Here is a 25,366-nt window from a genome sequence, read left to right as displayed (position 1 = left end):
GCTACACCAGTTTATATTCCCATTAACAGTGAACAAGGGTTCCTTTTTCTCCCCACCCTCACCAACATTTATCTTTTTTCTTTTTGATAATAGCCATTCTAACAGGTGTGAGGTGATATCTCATTGTGGTTTTGATTTGCATTTCCATGACGATTAGTGACATGAACACCTTTTCATGTACTTGTTGGACATTTTATGTCTTCTTTGGAAAAATGTCTGTTCAGTTCCTCTGCCCATTTCTTAACTGTATTTTTTTGTTTACTATTGAGTTGTATGAGCTCTTTATATGCTTTGGATATTAACTGCTTAGGAGATAAAAGGTTTGCAAATATTTGCTCCCATTCTGTAGGTTATCTTTCCATTTTGTTGATTGTTTTTTTTAATTATTATTTTTTATTTATTTATGTTTGGCTGCATTGGGTCTTTGTTGCTGCAGGCGGGCTTTCTCTAGTTGTGGTGAGCGGGGGCTGCTCTTCCTTGTGGTGCACGGGCTTCTCATTGCAGTGGCTTCTCTTGCAGAGCACGGGCTTTAGGCACATGGGCTTCAGTAGTTGTGGCACACAGGCTCAGTAGTTGTGGTTCTTGGGCTCTAGAGCTTAGGCTCAGTAGTTGTGGTGCACGGGCTTAGTTGCTCTGCAGCATGTGAGATCTTCCCAGACCAGGGCTCAAACCCATGTCCCCTGCACTGGTGGGTGGATTCTTAACCACTGCACCACCAGGAAAGCCCATGTTGATTGTTTCTTGTGCTGTGAATAAGCTTTTCAGTTTGATGTAGTCCCACTTATTAATTTTTGCTTTTGTTACTTGTGCTTTTGGTATCATATCCAAAAAAGACCAATGTCAAGGAACTTTTTCCTGTTCTTTTTTTTTTCCTAGGATTTTACTATTTGAGTTCTTAGTCTTTAAGCCTTTTTGAATTAATTTTTGCACATGGTGTAGGATGCAGGTCCAATTTCATTCTGCATGTGGTTATCCAGTTTTTTTTTAGCACTATTTATTGAAGGGCCTGTCCTTTTCCTAATGAGTATCCTTGGCTCTAGTGTCAAATATTAGTTGACCATATATGTGAGGGTTTACTTCTAGGCTCTATATTCTCTTCCATTGGGCTATGTGTCTGTCAAATATTAGTTGACCATATATGTGAGGGTTTATTCTAGTCTCTATATTCTGTTCCATTGGGCTATGTGTCTGTTGATAGGCCAGTACCATACTATTTTGATTACAATAGCTTTGCAGTATAGTTTGAAATCAGGAAGTGTGATGCCTCCAGCTTTGCTCTTCTTTCTCAGAATTGCTTTGGCTAGTCAAGCTCTTTTATAGTTCCATGCAAATTTTAGGATTGTTTTTTCTACTTCTGTGAAAAATGCCATTAGAATTGTCATAGGGGTTCTATTAATCTATATGTGGCTTTGGGTAGCATGGGTATTTTAACAGTATCAACTATTTGATCTATAAATGGGGGTAACATTCCATTTATTTGTATCTTTTTCAATTTCTTTCATCAAAGTCTTATAGTTTTTAGTGTAGAGATCTCAGATATTTTAGTGTTTGCTTAATATGTTTAGGTGCTTTGATGTTGACTGCATATGTATTTATGATTGTTATAGCTTCTTGATGAACTGACTCCTTTATCATTACATAATAAACTTGTATCTTGTTCCTGTTTTTGGCTTAAAGTCTGTTTTGTCTGCTATAAGCATAGCTATCCCTCCTCCTTTTTTACTTCAACTTGCATAAAATAATATTTTCCATCCCTTCACTTTGAACCTATGTGTGTCCTTAAAGCTGAAGTAAGTCTCTTGTAGGCAGAATATAGCTAGGTCCTGTTTTTTGTTTTCTGTTTTTTGTTTTTAATGCATCCATCCACTCTGTGTCATTTTTGATTGGAAAAGTCAATCTATTTACATTTAGAGTAATTATTGATAGGTAAGGGCTTACTAACACTATCTTATTAATTGTTTTCTGGCTATTTTGTAGTTTCCTTGTTCATTCTTCATTTCTTGCTGCCTTCCTTTGTGAACTGATGATTTTCTGTGGTGGTAAGCTTTCATTCTCTTCTCTTTATATTTTGTGAATCTACACGAAAATAGTCTGGTTTTTGCTATGTGGTTACCTTGAGGCTTACATAAAACATCTTATAGATATAACAGTGCATATTATGCTGATAGCAATTTAACTTCGATCACAGAAAAACTCTACCCTTAAAGGAAATTTTTGTAAATATACTCAAATGCCTTACATTGCCTAAATGAAACTGTTTCAAACAGATGCAAACACTTGATTGTATCTTCTAAAGGAACTCCTTACTTAATTTGAGAGACCAAGGAAGAGTTAGGTGGCTGAGAGCTTGAAGGCAGAGCTGCCAAGAATTCCATTCTGCTGCAGATGAAAAGTAGCCCTCCACCCCCTTTTCTTGATGGATGGTTTTTACTTTCTTTTTCATGAGAGATGAAGTGGTTTTGAGGGCAAGACCTATGTCTTTTTCAATTTTCCAGCTTAACACCCAGCATAGTGCATGAGTAGAGTCAGATGTTTAATTTTATGTTAGTAAGGTGTTTATTTAAGTTTATTAATGAATACTGGACACATTGGGTTGTGTATACTTCATTGTTTTCATGTTGTAAGGCAGGAGTTCCCATCCTCAGTGCACATTAGAATCTTCCAGGGAGATTTTTAAAATACCTGCTCAAATCTGCATCCCTAGATGATCTGACTCACTTGGTCTAGGGGAAAGCCTGCACGTGGTGATGGTTATCAGCTCCCTAATGAGTCTGAGTGGTCAGAGGTGGGCTCCACTGGTAAGGAGGAAGATGTCGGGTTATGATGAGTCAGCAGAACTGAATTCTGGTCTATGTTCTGTCACCAACTTGTTGTGTGATGCGGAGCGAGTTACTCGTGACTTGGGTCTCTGCTTTCTCAACTGTAAGATGTGAACAGTCAGTTTTAATCTTTGTAGTTCAGGAACTCATTATGAATACTGATCCTCTCTCTAGGAAAATATACCTCTGCATATTTACAGAAAGTTTGTGTACTATTTCAAGGAATTCCTGAAATCTCATGTATTGGTCAGGGTTCTTTTGGTTTCAGGGACCCACCTGAAACTGGTATATACCGAAAGGCAATGTCGTGTCTATGGTTCTCAAAAGTTTTGGAGAAGCTTCAGCTTTAGGCTTGGCTGGATCCAGGAGCCCAAGGGATGCCATTAGGAACCTATCTCTTTCTACCTTTTGACACTGCTGTTTGAGTTGTTGACTTTCTTTTTAGGAAGGGTCTCCCCACGTGGTGGCAAATATGTCCATCAGCAACTCAGGCTGACAGTCCAGCAGCTGAGCAACCCCAATATAAAGGGCACAACTTTTTCTCATGGTTCTGTCAGAAGTCCAGCCCAGGTCTGATGTTTACCCTGTGGATAGAGGGATGGATGCTGTACTGGCCACACGCCTGTCACTGTAACATGGCGAGGGCAGGCTCCACTCGAACCACATGGAGAGTGGTTTTCTCCCTCAAAGTTAGGATATTGTTTCCATGAGATGGGACAGTGCATACTGGAAAGGCAAGGACTGCAGACGTCCATCTCACATTTGAAGGCTGTGTATCTATGGAACCCCTAGAGGTGCATTGCTCCAGGTTGAAAACCTCTGGACTCATGAGCCCTGAGGTCTCTCTCAGCACTAATAGTCTACAATGATAGGTAACACAGTGCTCTCATGAGCCCTATATTTGAAAAAAAAAAAAAATATATATATATATATATGTAAGAAGAGCTGTTGATCTTTTCCCGTCTATGTTTATTTATTCCCCTTATTTTCTGGAGTGCTAGATCTTTTAGCCCTGTGTTTTTGGACGGCAATAATGAAGATTAAGGATGCTTGGGAACTCCCAAAAAAAACCCATGGAGGAAATGTAAGGACTTGGGATTTGAATCCTGGACTCCCAATTCCAAGCACAGCACTGTTTCCATGAAAATACTGCCTGATGTCTTGTCTTACATGTTTTCTCTGTCTTGAGAGATTTGCCCCATGGAATACTGATTAACATGAATGAATTGTTCCTTCTCAATCATTTAGGTGGAATTGTTTTCCTAGTGACAGTGGCCTGGTACACCATCATTTAGAAACAGGGTAGTTTTTGTTTGTTTAAAGCTGACCCTTTTATTTAAGAAAATAATACATCCAGTGATTTTTACGTACCGCTTGGGGCTATACTTATCTAGTTTATATTACCTCCTGTTATTCAGGAAGCGAGCCTCAGCTAGGGGCACATGTCTGCAATCAGTGAGTGTGACGATTAGGACCGTGTCCAGAAAACCCTGGGTAATTAGTGGGAGAGGAGGTTGTTAGGTTTGGCATGCTGGAACATCTTGGGGTTCCTGAATTGCTAAGACGAGGATATATGAACTATTTTTTTTTAAATAGTGTAATTTCAAAGGCAGTGATACAGCCCAGAGAAAAAGGACAGGATTTTTGTCTGAATTATGAAGTCATTTAGCTATTTAATCTGGTACCTCTAATGACAATCTAATGGAACAAATAAAAAGATTCACTGTTTGGGGCTTCCCTGGTGGTGCAGTGGTTGAGAGTCCGCCTGCCGATGCAGGGGACATGGGCTCGTGCCCCGGTCCGGGAAGATCCCACATGCTGTGGAGCGGCTGGGCCCGTGAGCCATGGCTGCTGAGCCTGTGCGTCCGGAGCCTGTGCTCCGCGATGGGAGAGGCCACAACAGTGAGACGCCCACGTACCACACACACACAAAAAAAGAGAGATTCACTGCTTAAGTTGCCAAAGATTTATTGCTTAGCTTCTACAGATATTTAGAGGATGAGTCTAAAGGATGAACAAAACATGGCTTCTTAATGTGTAAACAAATTTTGCTGAAGGAAAGGAATAAAGTGAATGATCTGGAAAAAATACATTCACTTACTTTATTCGATTATGATCCATGGTAGAGTACATGATAGATAACCATGAGGATTTCTCTAAATAGGGTCTCTCGGTCCATGTCACAAATCCAATACTTATGTCTTTGAATTCTTCAAAGTACTGGATGTTTATTATTCATGCTACTTCTCTAACAACTTGTGCACATGCTCTTCCCCTCGGCGACCTGGGTTCGAGTCCCAGCTCTGGCACTTACTTAGTAGGCTGAGTCAATTAACCACTGTTCACATCTTGTGACATTTCCTTCTAATCTTTGTCTTATGCATTTTTAATTATTGACATATTATTGCATAATTTTGTGTCCTGCCTTTCTCACCTAAATTAAGCTCTTCATTTCCCCACGTTATTGAAAGCTCCTCTTTATGTTTTATTTTAAATGGCTGCTTATTATACATTTGCATGGACACACCATGATCTTTATGTCCCTTCCTCCGCTGTCAGAGGAGTTTCACACCACGGGTGGCACCATTAGATTTGCACTGGTAGCTGTCTGGAGGGTGACTATGAAGGGTGCGGATTGGGAGGGACCAGGGTGACTGAGAACTACTTTTATTAAATGATTATTATAGGTGGAGTCAGAGCAGCTCTGCTGAAGAGGACCCTAAAGGTCTTTTGGTCCAACTCCCTCCTTTTATGGTTGAAGAACCAGTGGGAGACTCGGGTAAAATGACTTCTCCAGGGTCTCCCAGCCTCACCTGGGGCTCCCCACAGTCCAGTGCTCATTCTATTCTGGTCCAATCACAGCCAAGTAGTGGCTGAACGTCAGCTGAAACCCACTCCCAGGGGAATGTTTCATTAGCAGATAGAGGTCTGGTCTTGAAAAACATTTGGCAGTTCTTTTTTTTTTTTTTTTTTTTACAGATTGTCAGTGTGATTAGTAATTACTGGCTGCTGGCTGAAAATAATTTCCTGCCTACCCAAACAAAGCAAATTAAGGAGAACAAATGATGTAACCCTGTTCCAAAAAAAAGGCCACTGGGAAGCTATTATTATCTCAGACTTATAAATGGGAAGATGAGAATAGGGAGGCTGGACAACTTGTCCAAAGTGATCAGCCCAAATTAGAAGTCAGAATTCCTGATGGCTACCCAAGGCCAAGACCTCTGCTGACAGTTTAGCTTTGTTGGCTACAGGGAAGGCCAAGTTAAACAGGACATAATTAGGGGCAAAATTCCATGCTTTCTCCTGCTCTGTGACCCCCTGACTAAGAAGCTTTTGCCAAATTTCCTCACTGCTATATCAACCTTCTGACCCCCGTGCAGTCAGCAAGATGAGGCAGAAATATCGGAAGTGGATAAAACTCTTCCACTGCTTCCTAACCATGCCCCACTGGGCAAGTGGCTTCATCTCTCAGACCTCAGATATCCCATCTGGAAAGGGGGATGAGAGGTAATCGCTCGCCCAGCACAGTGATCCAAAATGTAAAGTGAGAGAGTACATTTCCAAAACACATTTGCCAGGGCTTTTTTGCTGGCAGGTGAGAGAATGCCTGTTCAAAAGAGTTTGTCATACAGAGTGAAGTAAGTCAGAAAGAGAAAAACAAATACCGTATGCTAACGCATATATATGGAATCTAAAGAAAAATGGTATTGATGAACCTAGTTGCAGGGCAGGAATAAAGAGGCAGACAGAGAATGGACTTGAGGACATGGGGTGGGAGGGGGAAGCTGGGGCGAAGTGAGGGTAGCACTGTCATACATACATTACCGAGTGTAAAATAGCTGGCTGGTGGGAAGCAGCAGCATAGCACAGGGAGATCGGCTCCGTGCTTTGCGATGACCTGGTCGGGGTGGGATAGGGAGGGTGGGAGGGAGGCTCAAGATCTTGGGAGGGGATATGGGGACATGTGTATGCATATGGCTGATTCGCTTTGTTGTGCAGCAGAAACTAACACAGTATTGTGAAGTAATTATACTCCAATAAAGATCGATTTAAAAAAAAAGTGCTTAGGCAAAGCAGAAATTTACAGCAAGAACTCGGTGCCAGCAGTGACCACCTTTCCCTGCAAAAGTTAAGGTAATAATAATAGGACTTGCTCCCAGTCCCTACTAGAGAGGGAGCCTAGGTCTTGCATGACTTGTCTCATTAAATCCTTGTAAACTACGAGATGCCTCATTTTACCAACCTTGCTTGATACTGGGGCAAACCAAGGCCTGAAGACCAGGATGCCATCAGACAGAACTGCAGGGTTGGATTATCTGACTCCTGACCCCAGGCTCCAGGCCTCCACGCTCTTTCGCCTTCAGGATTTGAGGAAGGACAGGCAGGCATTTGTAAAGCACTTGCGTCCTGGCACTGTGACAATTTTTTGAGGGAGGTATAATTATCCTCTTATCTCTACAAGAGAAAAATATTTGTCCTATCTTAGGAGTTTGGATTTAAAGGAGCAGGTGCATTATGTACTCTTTTCCTTATGGGTTGGGTCCAAACCCAGTCAGCAGGCCAGTGTGTCTGTGACTAAAAAGAAAGCAACTTGACCTTGGTTGGCTTACGCTGAAGTCCTGCAAGTTGAGGATGGTGGCTCCTCAGACCTTGAGTGTAGCTGTGTGAATAATTAGCAACTGGACATTTTCTGAGTGATCTCTGTGGGTGAGGCTCTGTGCTGATCAGTCACATTTGCCTCCTCATTTAAGACTCACAGCCACTCCGTGGGATGGTATTATTTCCATTTAACAGATGAAGAAATCGAGGCTCAGAGAGTTTAAGTGACATGTCCTGGGTTATTGAGCGAGTAAACAGCAGAGACAGAGTTTGGATCCACAAATGTCAGATTCTGGATTTAGGACACTTTCTATCATTCCTCAGTGGTTTCATTCGGAATCAGCACCAGAAACCTTCTAGGTCTCTGGTTAATGAGATCAAAACAAACCACAGAGATGCTTTATGTCCCACTACATTACAGAAAATCAGACTGGAAGGGCCATTCAAGACCAGGAAATTTAGTGGTCCTTGAGTTTTGGGGGATGCCAAAATTCTTTGACACTTTTCTCTGGAAAATGCACATAGCACAGATACACAAACTCTTGCTTACAAGTCTGGGGAAAAAATTGTCCTTCCCTTCATTTTCTTGTGCCTTCACATCAAGTGTGAATTTAGTATGATGAAAGGAAGTCATAGTCAGTATACTTCCCACTAGACTATGAGTTCCTATGTTAGTCATAGTTCTCTAGAGACACAGAACCAATGAGGGGTGGGTGTGTTTATCTATCATCTATCTATCTATCTATCTATCTATCTATCTGTCTATCTATCTGGAGTGGAGAGAGTTATCTTAATGAATTGGCTCATGTGATTGTGAGGGCCGACAAGTCCAAATCTGCAGGACAGGCTGGCAGACTGGAGACCCAGGAGAGAGTTAATATTGTAGCTTGAGTCCAAAGGCAGTCTGGAGGCAGAATTTTCTCTTCTTCCAGGGACCTCAGTCTTTTCTCTAAGACTTCAGCTGATTGGATGAGGTCTACCCACATTACCAGGGGGCATCTGCTTTATTCAAAGTCTGCTGATATGAACAGTAAACACATCTAAAATATACCTTCACAGCAACATCTAGATTGATGTTTGGCCAAACACCTGGGCACTATGGCCCAGCCAAGCTGATACAAAAAACGGACCATCACAGCTCCTCAAAGCAGAGCCTGGGTCTTATCTGACTCTGTGTCCCCAGGGCTGAGCAGTGTGCCCTGCACATCGGGTACTCAGGACATGTAGGTGCATGAATGAGTCAAATTCTAAAGCTCCCAGGATGACCTTGGAGGAAGCAAGGAAAGAGAAAGAACATTATACTCAGCTCAGAAGAGTGGATGTGAGTCCAAGAAGCAATTGGGAATCACTGAAACTTTATTTTTTTAATTTAATTTTTATTGGAGTATCATTGCTTTACAATGTTGTGTTAGTTTCTACTGTACAATGAAGTGAATCAGCTGTATGTGTACATATATCCCCTCCCTCTTGGACCTCCCTCCTACCCCACATCCCCCCAACCTAGGTCATCACAGAGCACAGAGCTGAGCTCCGTATGCTCTACAGCAGGTTCCCCCTAGCTATCTGTTTTACCCATGGTAGTGTATATACGTCAATCCTAATCTCCCAGTTCGTCCCACCCTCCTCTTACCCCGCTGTGTCCACACATCCATTCTCTACGTCTGCGTCTCTATTCCTGCCCTGGGAATAGGTTCATCTGTACCGTTTTTCTAGATTCATTGAAGAGCTGTGGGTTAGGGAGGTGAACGTGGCAGTGACGTGCAGGGACCTTGACAAAGGTGACCTTGCAGATGTAGCTCATCAGAGCAATCTTGGCGGGGATCCACGCCTGCTGAGACCTGCAGAGCAAGGGCTGGGCTGGAGCCTGGCCATCAGGAGGTCTGGTCTCCATGCTGTCTCTGCCACCAGCAGGCTGTGGACCCTTGGTCGCCTCGCCTCCCTGGACTCAGGTCTTGCTTCTGTGGTTGGGTCATCAACTGGCCATCTGTAGGCAGGATCCAGGCTGCAGTGGGGTTTATTGATTCAGGTAAATTTTTAAAAGCAGTTTAAATAAATGGCCAATATTTTTAAATGGGGGGCCTCCCTGGTGGTGCAGTCGTTAAGAATCCTCCTGCCCATGCAGGGGACACGGGTTCGAGCCCTGGTCCGAGAAGATCCCACATGCCACGGAGCAACTAAGCCCGTGCACCACAACTACTGAGCCTGCGCTCTAGAGCCCGCGAGCCGCAACTTCTGAGCCCACGTGCCACAACTACTGAAGCCCGCATGCCTAGAGCCCGTGCTCTGCAACAAGAGAAGCCACCGCAGTGAGAATCCCACGCACCGCAACGAAGAGTAGCCCCCACTCGCCACAACTAGAGAGGGCCCGTGTGCAGCAACGAAGACCCAATGCAGCCAAAAATAAATAAATAAATTTATTAATAAAATAAAATAAAATAAAAATGGGTAGATTTCACAGAATATCATGGACCTGTGGCTTCTGAAACATTGTGAAGGGCTAACAACTCTGATCCTGACTTTACCGGGCAGACAGGGCAGCTGCTGCCTGGCCAAAGCTGTTAGGCTCTTCCCGCTGGGATGCAGAGGGTGCAGGCAGCCACTAGTCAGCACTGAGCTGGCACGGCTGTCGTTCACGCTTCTCTATTACCTGCCAGGCCTCGGCAGGCCTTGGAGTTTATGGTCCTTGCTCTAGATCCCTCCAAGGTCTCTTTTACACTAATGCCAAGACATCTGGTGACTTGCCCCACTGTGTGTCGGGCACGGAGTGAGGCGGTTTATGTGCATCTCAGAGGCAACAGTCCAAGATTCTAAAGGCATAGGCTGAGCAGGCTCGGAGTAGAGGGAGCACAGGGGTCGGGCTGGCAAAGGCTAGGGAGGGAGTGATGAGACAGACCACCTTCTCTGGCAAGTTGGATGGCTCCCAGCTGGGACAGCACTGAAATAATTTTTCTCTCGTTTCCTGGGAATTCTTACATAACATGCTTTTTAAATATACATCTCAACACCTTAAAGAGTTTGGGAAACTTTTATCTCCCCAAATGGTTCAAATTTGGGGAATTTGGACTGGAGATGTACACAAATGCTTAGTTACAGCCCTTCACTGCCTTGTATGAGGATGCCCAGGGTGTAGCCTTATGACCTCCCGTAGGTGAATTCTTGAGCCCCACTTAGAAGGACATTACCAAACTGCATTTTCTAGGATTCTTTTGGTGACAAGTGACAGAAAGCCAATTTGTAATGGATCAGGTACAGGGGAAAATTTAGTGGAAAGACTTTTGCTTGTATCCAGCGGTGAGAACTTCAGGGACCATGGGATTATGTCCTTGATCTCAAGGAGTGTAGGATGTTTCCCAGGAGCAAGGGGAGCCCATGAGAAAAATAACTACATTTGATTTCTGCATGAAAGACATGTGGGATCTGGGGCCAGGAAGCCCGGCTTAGTCATCCACTAGCTCAGGTAATAGGGTAAAGTCTGTTTCTTCATCTTTAAGACAGCTTCCTTCCTTGCAGGATTGTTTTGAGAATTAGCACAATGCCTGGCAATGTTCTGGCCCACAGTAAGAGCTTAATACCTGGCACTGTGGTCGTTATTATTCTAATAGCCAATCGGTGGTTCTGGAGTTGCTGAGATCCCCATGGTCTGGGGGTCTGGGGAGGGTTCAGAAAGGAGATGGGCTGCAGCTGGGCCTTGGAGGGTGGAGAGGATGTGAGTGGGCTGCCAGCAGGGTGGAGTCACCCCAGGGGAGGGTACAGTGTGTGCAGGGGTGAGGCAGGAGTTAGCACTGGGTGCTCAGGGGAAAGGGCAGACGGGCCTGGCTGGAGAGGAGGGTTCACACAGGGGCAACTGGTTAGAACAACACTCGGCCCTTGTGACAGCTGGTTAGAACTGCCTCTGTAATCCTCTCTGAAATGCCTGCCCCTTTGCCAAGTGGAAATTGGCATCCTTTGCTCTGGCCTGGGACTCTTTCTCCCTTGCCTGCGTACATGTAGCCTTGGGCAGTGGACCCAATGAATTGTCCTCATTCTCTGCCAAGTATCCAATTAAGAATTGCATACCTGGCACTGGCATTTCTGTGGAGCTGGCCTTAGGAGTGCGTCCAGAGAGTGGGTCAGCCAGGCTCAAGGAGGGTAACGTTCAGTGACCACAGAGCGGCCAGGCTGGGGTCCCTCTGACTTGGGATGGCTACTTGCCAGGCTTCTCTCCCTCTCTCTGTGCAGACATAAGGGACTGGGGTGTCAGAGCAGGATTTAGACACCTTGGTACCCAGAACATTTTTCTTGGAGGAGCCCAGGGAAGTCATGCAGTGCCTACCGATATCATGTCCAACTTTCACTGCAGGCAACGCTGCAGCTTTTCCAACAGGTGGTTGCAGCTCTTGTTTGCAAAACTCCCGGGGGGGCAGGCGGTGGGGTGGGGTGGTGGGAGTGGGGCTGTCCCGCAGCTGCTGTCCTTCATTCTGTTGAAAGCCTTAGCAGTTTGCAAGCTTTTCCTTACGTTGAATTACGGACCAGCACGTATTCTTTTTCCGGTACTGATTTTTGTTTCACTTTTATTGATCGCATAGTTACAAGTGTGGATGATGTTTTCTTAATAGGTTTTAACAGGGTCTAAACTCTAGGAGGGGAGGTGTGTAAATAAACGATGCAATGAAGGGAGCTGAGAGGGGAGGGAGTAGGGGGGTTTGGGCTGAGAACAGAGCCACACCCATCTCAAGGCTCCAAACTGGACACTTGACCTCAGGGGTCCCTCTGAGGCAAGGCCAAGTTGCCTAGTCCTGGGACAGGAGAGCAGGCTTCTGGAGATGGCTCTTTAGGATTTTCGCTCTGTAACAACCACCCTTTTGATTTGTACTCTCTGCCAAAGAATGGGTGACTCCCTTTCATCTGTGACAGCACTTCTTTCCCTCCTTGGGGTGAATAAGACAGTCCCTGCCCACAAGGACATCACAGTCTAGTGGGGAAGAGAGATCTGGAAAGGAAACTATGCTGACAGGAGTACACCCTGGGATGGGGCGTCTATAAGGCACTAACAGGAAGACGAGGGCCCTAATCCACCCTGAAGGGTCCTGCCTTTCCCACCCCACCCCACCCCACCTCTGGTCCATCTCCTGTACTTTGCAGGTAAGATCAGCGGTCATCTTAATCGTTCCTATTTCTAGCTACTCTCTGTCCGTCGTACTCTACTGAATACTCACTGCACTGGGTCCCGTGCTACATGCTTCTCATAGATTATTTCAGTTAACGACCCACTGAGGAGAGGATTTCTCAGATCCCCACGTCATGACTGAAGAAACTGAGGACAGAGCCATGACGCAACCTGCCCAGGTACACAGCCAGACGGAGGCAGAGGCAGAACCTGGATCCCGGCCGTCCGACCGCACGGCCTACACTCCCCGCGCCCCTGATGTCAAAAGCTCCGCCTCTCTAGTGCTGAATCAAACCTCAGAGACAGAGATTTGGGCGAGGTAGAAAAGGATATCTTGATTGCTTTGCCGGGCAAAGGGGGCCTCAAATAACTAGGTGTCCCAGCCCCTGGAGGATTTGATGAGGGGTTTTATAACAAGGGTTCAAGGACAGGGGTCTCTGAAAAGATTAGGGTGTGTGCAGGGCCTGCTCCCTTTAATCTTGTCTCAGGTGGTCGGTGTCCTAATCCTTTTTTATTTTTATTTTTTGCGGTGGTACGCGGGCCCCTCACTGTTGTGGCCTCTCCCGTCGCGGAGCACAGCCTCCGGACACACAGGCTCAGCGGCCATAGCTCACGGGTCCAGCCGCTCCGTGGCATGTGGGATCTTCCCGGACCGGGGCACGAACCCGTGTTCCCTGCATCGGCAGGCGGACTCTCAACCACTGCACCACCAGGGAAGCCCGGTGTCCTAGTCTTGATGAGCTCCTCTGGTCCCTATAATCTTTGCCTCAGGTGGTTTCTGGCTGCCCCTCCCTTGATTAGCAACTGTTGAATCCATCCTTTGGAACTCAGGGAAGGTCATGGAGTCTTGCCTACAATCAACAGGGGACAAAACAGTCATCCATGCCTGGGAGCCCCATAGGGTCCCACTCCATTCCCCCCTCCCCCCACCCCGATTCCACACGACCTCAACACTCCACAGCCCTAGTACATCATTCCTTGACAGGTTTCTCCTAACAAATTAGGACTAGTCTGGGGGGGTTATTCAGAAGCAGATGAGACTAGAAAAACACATAAGTAGATTGGAGGAAGTTGTGCAAAGCCTTGTATTTCACAGCTTCCATTTGGATTCAGTTCTACAGGCATCAGGGAAGCACTGGGGTGTTTTGAAGAGCAGTGACCTCGGATTTGTACTTGAGGACCGTGTTTCTGGAAGTGGGGTGGGGAATGCACTGTGTGGAGGAGACGGGGCAGAGAGGCTGAGGGAGGCTGACCAGGTTTTCCAGGTGAGACGTGAGGGCGCAGGGGAGGCAACTATACGGATAAACGCGAAGTGAGTTCCAGGCATGGTGCTGAGCACGTTCCGAATAATTGCATTTGATACTTACAGTTGTGTGAGGTGGGAATTACAGCAGAGTGTCTCAATGTGGATATTCCTGTAATTACCCAGTGAGCTTTAAAGAGTGAGCTTTAAAGAGTGGTCTCCCCGTGTGGTCTGCACCAGCTCAACAGCATCCCTAGGCACTTGTTTAGGCAGGCAGATCCTCCAGCCCTACCCTAGACCTACTGAATCACAAACCCTGGGTGTGGATCCTCCCAGCAATTTCTGTTTTAACAACCCCTCCAGGTGACTGATTGCAGCTCAGGTGGATTAGAGGTTAGGTATCTTCTCTGACCTGGGGATTAGGCCACATGCTTCCCAGCCCCCCCAAACCAGGTGCACGGTGGGTCTGATGCTGTGAGGACAAGAGTTGCAGGGTTTCCAGGGGAGAATTGTTCTTCAATCAGGAACTGATTAAGTGCCCTGTGTATACTCAGTGTCTTGCTAAATGCTCTCGGGCATTCGAAGGCCCAGCTTCACATCCCACTTCCAAGGATTTAAAAATATTTTATTTGTCTATTCACTCAACAAACAACTCTTGAGCACCTATGATGGGACAGTCAGTCGCTGTGCTGGGCATGGGATGTGACCGTGCACAGGATAGAAAAGGTTGCCACCCTCAGCTTCTGAATCCTAGGTTGGGAAAATAAAAGGAAACAAGTAAGTTAAAAACAATGACATATACTGTAAAGGAGGTGAAGCAGGGTCAAATTCAAGAGTATCTGAGAGGGCTTTCCTGGTGGCGCAGTGGTTGAGAGTCCACCTGCCGATGCAGGGGACGCGGGTTCGTGCCCCGGTCCGGGAGGATCCCACATGCCGCGGAGCGGCTGGGCCCGTGGGCCATGGCCGCTGGGCCTGCACGTCCGGAGCCTGTGCTCCGCAACGAGAGAGGCCACAGCAGTGAGAGGCCCGCGTACCAAAGAGTATCTGAGAGAGAGAGGTGGAAGGCATGGAGGGTATCTCTCGGAGAAAGAGAAACTTGAGCTGGGATCTGAATTACAAGCCAGGCATGCAAAGATGTGCAAAGGGCAATCCAGACAGAGGCTGGTGCCAAGTGTCTGATGTCTGAGGTGGGTGAGAGCTCGGGGAGCTTGAGGCTGAGGCAGGAGGCCCGTGGGCTGGATGGTGGTGAGCCGGACAGAGGGCTGTGGGGACCAGCTCTGCAGTGGGCTCAGGGGCGCCGCCGTGAGGTAGCAGCAGTGCCTGGCGGGTACACACAGGACCCAGGAATCCGCCCCAGGCTGATGGGCCCCACCTGTGATTCCAGCACCTGGAAGTCGTGCGAGCCGTCCTTGACCGTGAGATGCAAGGAGCCTCTGGATCCCTTAATCCAAGCTCAGCCTCCAGGAAACCCAGTTATGTGTCTGTCGACCTTTCTCTTTCTCTCAAAGAAAAATCAACCAAAGGAGGGCACCTTCCAGAAGAGGAGCCCGTTGAAGCTTTTACAGAGGTCCCACTCTCAGAAACTCCCGTGTCAGAGATGAAGCATCCGCAGCCTAGGTCTAACAGTCCAGTTTTACTGGTGAAATCGTGGTGCAGGGAGCAGATGGGGCTCCACACCACTCAGAAGGGGCTGCCCCTGACGATGGGTTTCATGCCCTTTTCTCCACCTTCTAATGCTGGGCATGAACTCACTGACCCTCAGCCCTAAACCCAGCCTTTTCTACTCTGCTCTGAGATGCTGGGACTGGGACTCTGAAACCACATTTCTATCCCCCCATGGGCTCTGCGTTAGGTTCTTCCATAGCAGGTGCCAGAGGGCGTCTATGGAGACACAGGAACACTGTATACTTCAGTCTGTTCCTCCTCTCAGTTGTCACTAGTTGACCCCAGGGGTCAGATGAGCTGCGTTGACAGGTTCCACACTCCAGGGTCAACTTCCGTGTGCCCACGACAAAGAAAGCCCCCCACTAGCCAGCTGCAGCCCTTTCCTTAGTTGTCCCTGTTCCAGTTCCACAGGGCCCCTCCTCGGAGCTTCGAAGCATTAGTAACCCCAGACTCTCCTTCCGTGTCCCAGCCCTGAGCTGCTGGATGCTTCTGCAGTTGTGACTGTGATTTCCCAGTGTTCCCTTTTTTTTCTTTTCATTTCTCTCGTACCTGGTTGATGATTCTTTATACCAGCTTCTCTCTGTTCAAGTGACTGGTAGAATTTGTGTCTCCTGATGGGACCCTGAGATGTACTACTTCTTAATTTCAAGTAGAGTTTAAAAAAGCTCCTTTGCATCCTTTTTCTCCTCTGGTCCTCATTTCCTTCTTGTAAGTCAGGGCTTGTTCATGTTACCAGGGAAACTGAGGCCCAGGCAGCTCAGCCCCCTCAAGTAGTAAGTGGTAGGGTCAAGTAGTAAGAAGTCAAGTGGTGACTTGACTTCAGGTCCCCTGCCATGAAGGGCACTGTGCGTCCTTCCAAAGCCTGGCTGCTTGTCCTGGTTACAAGGGAAAAATCCAGGATTCCCACCTTGACTTGTGAAGTTGAGGTTATTATGTACTTTGTTATAAGCATTATAAAACCTATGCGTTAGGGAATACATTCCTTGGAAATAAAAAGGCAAGAACTAGAATTTGTTAGTAAGTGCCCGTGATAAATTCCAAAAGGAAGAAGACATCTCAATAAAATAGGATTATTCTATGAGGCTTACAGTCCTAAAAGGAATTTACTGTGAAAATGATGTACTTTCCAGGTTAACTCTTGTTCCTCTCTACGTGACATATTGGTTGTATGTTTTACAGCGAGTATTTTAGTTGTGCATTTTTCTATATGTCTTGTATTTATAGGAGTTTTGGAGCACATAAAGAAAATGTGTGTTTATCCATAGTATCAGGGAATAGAGCTTCTCCTTAGGGTATTCTGTTGGAATGACTGTAATCATTATGTTGATCGACCATTTAAAAACAGAATAACGTGGCAAACACGTACACGGTATTTACAAGATCCCAGGCACTGTTCTGAGTGCTTCATGTATACTAACTTACATAATTTCCAAAACAACCCTAAGATAGGACTGTTATCTTTTTCACTGATGTCATTAAGGCACAGGGAGGTTAAGTAACTTGTCCAGGGTCACACAGCTGATAGGTATGAGAGCTGGGACTTGACCCCATGATACCTGGCTCCAGAATTCTTGTTCTTATCCAGTACACTGATCCTATATCCAAACTCCTCCTTTTTTTGCATCTGCCGTTGCCGGCATAGTCAGGTTATATGATCTCTAAAACATAAGAAAAAGCAAGGCTGATCCAAGTTTGTAGAGCATGCAGTCATGGTGGTGCAGTGTTACTTTGACAAGGTGCTGCCAGCATTGGCCAACCTCGTCGGTGCTGGAGAGGGTGACGGATGGCATGTGTTCATCCTCCCAGTGGTCCACGTCTCTCTGTGTCTCACCCTTTGGAAGTGTTCTGCATGCTGGCCCTGGGACTGGCCATGCAACTTGTTGTATTAGATTCCTATCTTGCATGACAAATTTCTACAACCGTAGCAGCCTAAAACAACATACATTTATTGTCTCAAAGTTTCTGTGGGTCAAGGATCTGGGCATGGCTTGGTGGGTCCTTAAAGTTTCACAAGGCTGTAATCAAGGTATCAGCTGGGCTGTCTTCCTTTCTGTAGCTCAGATTCCTCTTCCACGTTCGGAAGGCTTTTGGCAGAATCCAGTTCCTTGCAGCTGTAGGACGGGTGTCTGTTTTCCTGCTGGCTGTCAGCTGGAGGCTACTCTCAGCATCTAGAGGTCACTCATGGTTCCTTTCCATGTGGCCCAGCATGACAGCTCACTTCTTCAAGGCCAGAGGGAGAAACTCTAAGGCCGGTCCGCTAACAGGTAGGCTGTTAGCAGGACATCACTCACTGGAAATCATGTGAGGGACAGTCCCACCTATGCCATATTCTATTGACCAGAAACAAGGCACAGGTGCCCTCTGTATCCAGGAGTAGGGGGTTATGCATGGGTATGACTCACTGGGGCTCCTCTTAGAACTCTGTCTACCATGATTGTTGTGACCAGTGGGACAGTAGCAAACTTGACCCAAGCAGAAGCTTGGAAATGTGCTTGCATGTTTCTGCTGGGCCCCCGGCATTACTGTGAGGCCATGCCTGCCTCGTCTCCTGGAAGGAAGGAAGAGACATGTAAAGAAGCTCTGAGGCACCCCAATCAGAGCTTAGACCAATTTAGAACCAGTCCAACTCCAAACATGTGAAAGAGCCCAGCCAAAATCCGCAGAGTTGCCTGTCCAACCTGCAGCTGACTGTAGATGCATGAATAAGCCCAGTCAAGACCAGAACCATCATCTGGCCCATAAACTCATGAGCAGTAATAAATGGTTGTTGTTTCAGCTGCTCAGCTTAGGTGATTTGTTATGTCACTACTGTGTCAATGCTAACCGATACAAAATTACCATTTGCTGCATACCCACTCTTTGCCAGGTGCCATGTTAGTTTTTCCATGTCTCTTTTCTCATTTAATCCTCAAAACAGCCCTGCAGGAGAGCTTGGGTCTATTCAGTATTTTCATTATTGGTGTGGGTAAGGATATTAAGGTTATGATTACTAATGGCCAACAAGCACAGGAAAAGATGCTCAGCATCACTAATCGTTAGGGAAATGCACATCAATACATTGAGATACCATCTCACACCCAATAGGATGGCTACTATTAAAAAAAAACAGAAAATAATAAGTATTGGCAAGGGCGTGAAGAAATTAGAGCCCTTGTGCACTGTTGGTGGGAATATAAAATGGTGCAGCTTATAGGTAAAACAGTGTGGCAATTGCTCAAAAATTAAACATAGAATTACCACATAATCCCGCAATTCCACTTCTAGGTTTGTACCAAAAAGAATTGAAAGCAGGATCTCAAAGAGATATTTGTACACCCATTTCAGAGCAGCATTATTTACAATAGCTAAAAGGTGAAAACAACCCAAGTGTTTGTCAATGGATGAGTAGATAAACAAAATGAGGTATGTATATATTATATATATATATATATATATATATATATATATATATATATATATATATATATATACATAGAGTGGATATTCAGCCTTAAAAAGGAAGGGCATTCTGACACATGTTAAATTCTGGCTACATAGACTCAAGTCTTCTGACACCTGCTACAACATGGATGACACTTGAGGACATTATGCTAAGTAAAATGAGCCAGTCACAGGAGGACACTGTATGATTCCATTTGTATGAGGTATCCAGAATAGTCAGATTCATAGAGAGAGAATGCAGAATGGTGGTTGCCAGGGGCTGGGGGGCAGGGAGGGAGAGGGGAGTTAGTGTTTAATGGGAACAGAGTTTCAGTTCTGGAAGATGAAAAGAGTTCTGGAGATGGATGGTGGTGGTGGTTGCACAACAGTGTGAATGGACTTAGTTGAACTAAACTGTACACTTGAAACGGTTAAGATGGTACATTTTATGTTATGTGTATTTTCCCACATTTAAGATTATGATTTCTGTCTCATCTGCTTGCGATACAAATCCTCCTGTCAAGAGTAAACAAGGCATGGAAGCGGCCGAGCCCTTACACTCATAGGCTCTGATGGGAGCTTAGCTGGGTTCAAATCTGGGCTCTAGCTATATGATGCAGCAGTAGGATCTTGGCAACGCTACCTGAGCTCTCCAAGCTGCAGCCGCCTCATTTGCAAAACTCAAGATAATAATAGGACCTAACTCCTAGCATTATTGTGAGGGTTGAGTGATGGGATACAAGGAAGATGCTGAGCGCAGTGCCTGGCAAGAAGAAAGCACCCGGTAAATGTCAGCTGTTGTTGGTACCTGATAAAAGATAACACCCACCCCAGTGATCCTAAAAAACCACCCAATACATACTCATCACTATGCAGAGCATAAAGAACATAATTAAGAATCTTGGCAACTGTAAAACAGCATATGGTTTCATACCTACTGTGTGATCATAAGAACAAACAACTTGTTCTTTTCCCTTTGGGTTAGTATTTAAAATTAAGGGAAAATTGCCCACAATCAAGTCTGGGCATGATGAAAATGGGTCACAGTACAAAGCCTTCCACAGTCAAATGATTCAGTTGGTGTTGAAACAGCCAAGCCACAGCTCTGGATCCTCTTTTCAACTCCCTCCAGCTTACAGACCCCTTTCTCCTCTGAATCCCTGAGCCTCTCTTGAAGGTCTTGGGATGTGATGTCTCACATCTGGGGCTACATCTGATTTACCCTCCAGTACATCTCTGTGCTGCTGACACTAAGAAGGCCTTTCTGAGCACCCAGAGGATTGGGTTCCTTTTGTCCTGAGCACTTGGGGGACATAGTTAGAGGTTCCCTAAGAACTTAGAGATAAGTTTACACTTAGAGTATTCAACTCTAAATCCCGCCCATAATGGATTACAACAGAGATGCAAAATGTGGCCATTTAAGCATGAAGACATCTGGGTCACCTAAGACCTCAGTATCATCCGTTAAAGAAAAAGCGTGTCCATAAGTAGGCAGCCTTAGCTCCTGGTGGTGGTGGTGGTGGTGGTTACTCAACCTTGGAGGAATGGAAAAGGGAGTCATAGAGGCAAATATTGTCAGGACCAGCCCAGCTCTCATCAGGGAAGGAGTCATACCTGTGTCCATTGGTTAAGCCACGTCCATGGTGGAGGTGGACACCCTGGACTGTGTTAAGTCTGACACAGTTGTGGCTCCAGTTTCATGCTCACCAAGCCTGTTGGGTAGACCTGTCTACAGAGAAATAACGTATTGGTTATATGAACTCAAGTATTCTTGTTCCCATATGTGGTAGGCAGAATAATCTCTCCACCCCCGAAGACGTCGGGTGTCCTAATTCTTAGAAGCTGTGACTATGTTATGTTAAATGGCAAATGCAAATTAAGGTTGCAGATGGCATTAAGGTTGCTAATCAGCTGATCTTAGAATAGGGAGGTTATCCTGGATTATCTGGGTGGGCTGCATGTAATCACAAGGGTCCTTAAAAGTGGAAGAGGGATGCAGTAGCAGCAGTGTGAGGTCAGAGCGCTGAGATGTAAGAAGGATTCAGCCAGTGTTTCTGGCTTTGCAGATGGAGGAAGAGGGCAGCAAGCCAAGGAATGCAGCCACCTCTAGGAGCTGGAAAAGGCAAGGGAACAGATTCTTAGAGCCTCCACGGGAACGCAGCCTTCTGACAGCTTGATTTTAGCCCAGTGAGACGGGTGCCAGACTTCTGGCCTACTGAACTGTAGGATAATAAATTTCTGTTGTTTTAAGCCACTAAATTTGTGGTGATTTGTTACAGCAGCAAGAGGAAGCTAGTACACTGTGGCAGTGATTTCTCAACATAAATGAATAAATTGGCATTTTGATTTATGTTTCCGTTTCAGGGTATGTGGTTTAAACTCTCCATGGACTGACAAAATCAGATTTCTGACTCTGCAAAGCTAAGAAGGCTCTGCTCCTGGAAGGCCTCTCCACTGACAGACTGTAAGATTAATTTCCGTATTTTGAGAACGTCTATGTGTTGAGTGCTTTTGGTCTATTTCCTAGAATTCTCTCTACAGCCCTGTGAGCTAGGTATGCTTATGCCCATTTTATAGATGAGGTAACTGTGGTTCACGCTGGACCAAACGACCTCAAATGATCTGGATTTACACCCCATGTGGGTGTCTCTAACACGCATACCTCACTGCAGTGCTGTTCTAGAGAAGCTCCATCCCTTGGAGAACATTCCATCTGGTCACGCCTCATGAGAAGAGGAGCTGGGCCGAAGGAGGACGGCGAGCGTTCTCATCTTCGTGCTCAGCTGGGGCTTTTACCATTCTGTAGGGAGAAGGGGCTGGAGTGAACCCCACACACATGCTGTTATGTGCAAAGAGCCGCCCTTCAACTTCTGAACACTCTCTGTACGTTAACTGTTTTACAAACTGTATACAGTTCATCACACGGTGCGTTCTGTTATTCTCAATTATTATTATTATTATTATTTTTGTCTCAAGGATTTCTGAGTGAAAGAACTCCCTTAGGTAACCTGAGCCAGATATATTTACCCTGAACCTGGTGTGTTTCACCCAAAGGAAGAGTAGGCAACCGACAAATGGTCAGAGAAAGCAGCCTCGGAGCCCACCATCCTGCATAGCCGAGGGTCTCCTTTTTCTACATAAACCTCTTGGTGGAATGCTCATAGATATAAAATCAGGGCCAGCAAACCCTCTTGGTTTCTCCTGTGCCTCCAGGAATGTGATTGGTCGACTACAGAACAGAGTTGAGAACAGATGTTGTTTGATCACGGTCTGCTCCAGTGGGTCTATATGACATGGAACATGTGACTGCCACTCCCCGAGCCTCCTGACTCACTTGGTCCAAGAGGGGACTTGCCCTGAGGGTTGGGGTGATGTGCCCGAAGTCCTGCAACTACAAAGTGGCAGGGCTGGGATTCACACCCAGACTCCAGGCTCCAGCATTGCCCTTCCAGCTGTATCCCAGCCTCTGCTTTCCCCACGGCACTTAGCCTGGTGCCTGGCGTGGATGAAGAGCCCCGAGGAGCTTCCTGAATGAAGCTGAGGCTGTACATGAGGGAGAGAAGCGTGACTTCCTCTCCTTGTCTGCCAGGGGTTTTGCTGGGTAACCGTAAGAATCACTCAGCTGGCTTTCATCATCTACCAATTGGGGGTATTCACCTCTGGAAGTCATTCCGCCACTTGTGTTCTCAAGTCACTCCAGAGGTAGCTTGCTGGGGCCTTGCAGCTTTACTCCGAATTTTCCATACAAATAAGCACATAAGTGGAGAAGCCCCTGATTCCAGCCAAACCCCAGATTGCTGCTCTCTTTCCCAAAGGAAAGAAAGGAAATGTGTCTCGCGCTGCAGCCGGGCTGCCCGAGCGAGTCAAGAGCTGGGAGGCACTGATCGCTTTGGGGCCGGCATCTTCCTCGATTTCATCTTTTCATTTTTCTGCTGGGCTTGAGGAGACCCGGGTCTTATTATTATCATGCGCCTCAGCAGAGATCTCGTCCTTCCCACCTTCCCCACTTACGGTGGGCCCAGCGAATTCAGTTCAGCCCCAGAAGCACCGATTGTGTGCCCATCACGCCCGAGACCTGAGTGCGGCAGAAGGAACACAGAGATGAGTGAGGGGCGCCTTCTCCAGGGAGGACACACTCTGGCCGGTGACCAGCCGAGGAGGGGCTGGCACAAGCAGAAGTGTCTGTCCCCCCGTGCGGCTGGGGAACTCACGGGTGGGGGGGACCTGTGTCAGGTGCTTCCCTGTGTTACCTGCATCCTTGCTGTTCCCCACCCTGCTGCACAGACAGGAATCCAGGCTCGGAGGCAGCGGCCAGAGCACGGGAGGTGGCAGGTTCCTGAGGACCTGGCTTCCAACCCAGTCCCCGCCACTCCCTATGCCTGTGACCTTGGGCGCTTTCCCCAGCTTCTCTGAGCCTCAGCTTGGTCATCTGTAAATGCAGAGGTACAGGGCCATGGGGCTCAGTGAGAATGCAAGGTTGGAAAGTTCAGTGCAGCATCCTCAGCGCTCCTGGAGGTCAGATAGCTCCTTGGGGGCGAGCTCAGGGGCTGCCTCCCCTCCGGCTGTCTGCTCGGTTCAAGAAGAGCTGGGCTCCACCACCCCAGAGGAAATGCCTGCGTGGATCCCATAGGAATGGGTTTAGTGGCCTTATTCTTCATTATTAGCCTCCCCAGAGGGACATGTGCCTTGCCTGCCTGGCAGCCGTGGAACTGATGGATGAGAGGGGAGGGCAGACCGGCCCGATGGGTCTCCCCGCAGGAAGGAGCCTCGCCCTGAGGACAGCCACCCATGCAACTGTGGCTGCACAGCCTTCCAAGCTCCGAGCCAGACCTCCACTCCCTTTGCCCCCCTTGGGAGGAGGTGGTTGGAAAGCTCATTTGCCGGGACTGCAAGATGCTGTGTGGCCCTGGGTTTGGTAAAGGTGGCAAGGGGCCTACGTGGAGGTATATCTATTGATTCCAGTGGCTTTCATTTCCTTCCTTGTTTCTCTCATTTTATTTTGTTTCAGCAGCGGCTTTCTTTTTGCTGCCTCTGAGAAGACCCTCTGGAGAGGCTGGCTCGGGGTCTTCCTTGCAAATGCACGTCTGGCTCAGGCCTGCTTTGATGGATAGAGGGCAATTCGCCTTGGAAATCGGCTGCAATATTGGCAGTTCTGTGGGACATCCATTACATGCCTCCTGGAGAGAGCTTTTCCGGGGGGCCTTGCGATGGAGTGATGCTGCTCACGAGGGGGTGGGGAAGCAGAAATAACCTAAAAGGAAAGGCATCTATTTTAATGTTTTTGCAGAGCTGCGTCTCCTGCATATGGGTCCAGCCCACTCTTGTGAAGCAGCTCCTTTTGGAAAACAGGGGACTTGCAAACGGCTTGTTAAAGCTAAGGAAACGAAGAGGAGAGGAAACAGAAGCGTGTGTAAGCAGAACCCAGGGCCTTCAGCTGGATTGGCAGGTCCCCGAATCCAAAAACCCTTGGTTTTCATTGGAGACCAGAGAGACCTCACTTATCCTCATGGGATGGAAAGTGCCAGGTAGCCGGGAAGAAGGGGGCACCGTCACCCCCGCTGCCCTCTCTGAGTTGACAGCTTTGCTAGTGAGACATACACAAAAAAGCCCTCTTGGTATAAGAGAGCAAGTATGCCTAATAATAACGGCTAACATGCTTGCTGTATGTCGGTGCTTTAAAAGCATCAAGTAATTTAAGTTCACCAAAACCGATGATGCAGATATTATGCGATGCAGATATTATGATTATCATCTCCATTTTACAGATGAGAAAACAGAGGCACAGGGCAGTGAAGTAACTTGTCCAAGGTCATCTCTAGTAAGCTAAGGAGCTGGAATCAAATCCATGCTCTCTAGAACCCATGCTTATGTTCCTTACTACTCCTTGTTTCTGTCTCTTGCTCACCTTGGGAAATCCGGGCAACTCCGAGAGCTTTAAGTGGTGCATTTGCTGGCTTTTAAATCCCAGATCCCTGTTTGGTTGGCTTGTTGTACTTTTCTCCAGACTCATTTCTTTTTTTTTTTTTTTTAAATAAATTTATTTATTTTTTGTTGCGTTGGGTCTTCGTTGCCGCGCGCGGCCTTTCTCTAGTTCTGGCGAGCGGGGGCTACTCTTCGTTGCAGTGCGCGGGCTTCTCATTGCGGTGGCTTCTCTTGTTGTGGAGCACGGGCTCTAGGTGCGTGGGCTTCACTAGTTGCAGCACGAGGGCTCAGTAGTTGTGGCTCTCGGGCTCTAGAGCACGGGCTCAGTAGTTGTGGCGCACGAGCTTAGTTGCTCCATGGCATGTGGGATCTTCCCAGACCAGGGCTCGAACCTGTGTCCCCTGCACTGGCAGGTGGATTCTTAACCACTGCGCCACCAGGGAAGCCCTTTTGTTTAAAATTTATAAATTGAAGTATAGCTGATTTACAGTATCACTTAAGGTTCAGGTGCATAGCACAGCGATTCAGTTATACATACATATATATGTGTGT

General features: G+C 46.8%; 1 long non-coding RNA gene across 2 annotated transcripts in view; it reads left to right on the top strand.

Moving 5' to 3' along the window:
- Positions 1 to 25,366, top strand: part of LOC309792275 — a 284,711-nt gene that overhangs the window by 24,687 nt on the left and 234,658 nt on the right. For both annotated transcript variants that reach the window (XR_014291660.1, XR_014291661.1), the window contains exon 2: positions 21,257 to 21,356. This is a non-coding gene — a long non-coding RNA (uncharacterized lncRNA). The remainder of the gene's footprint in view (positions 1 to 21,256; positions 21,357 to 25,366) is intronic.

This window comes from Mesoplodon mirus (genome assembly GCF_964341445.2).
Source record: "Mesoplodon mirus genome assembly, chromosome: 16".
Lineage (NCBI taxonomy): Eukaryota > Metazoa > Chordata > Mammalia > Artiodactyla > Ziphiidae > Mesoplodon > Mesoplodon mirus.
Note: the sequence above shows the minus strand (reverse complement) of the source record. Positions and strands in the feature narration are given on the sequence as shown.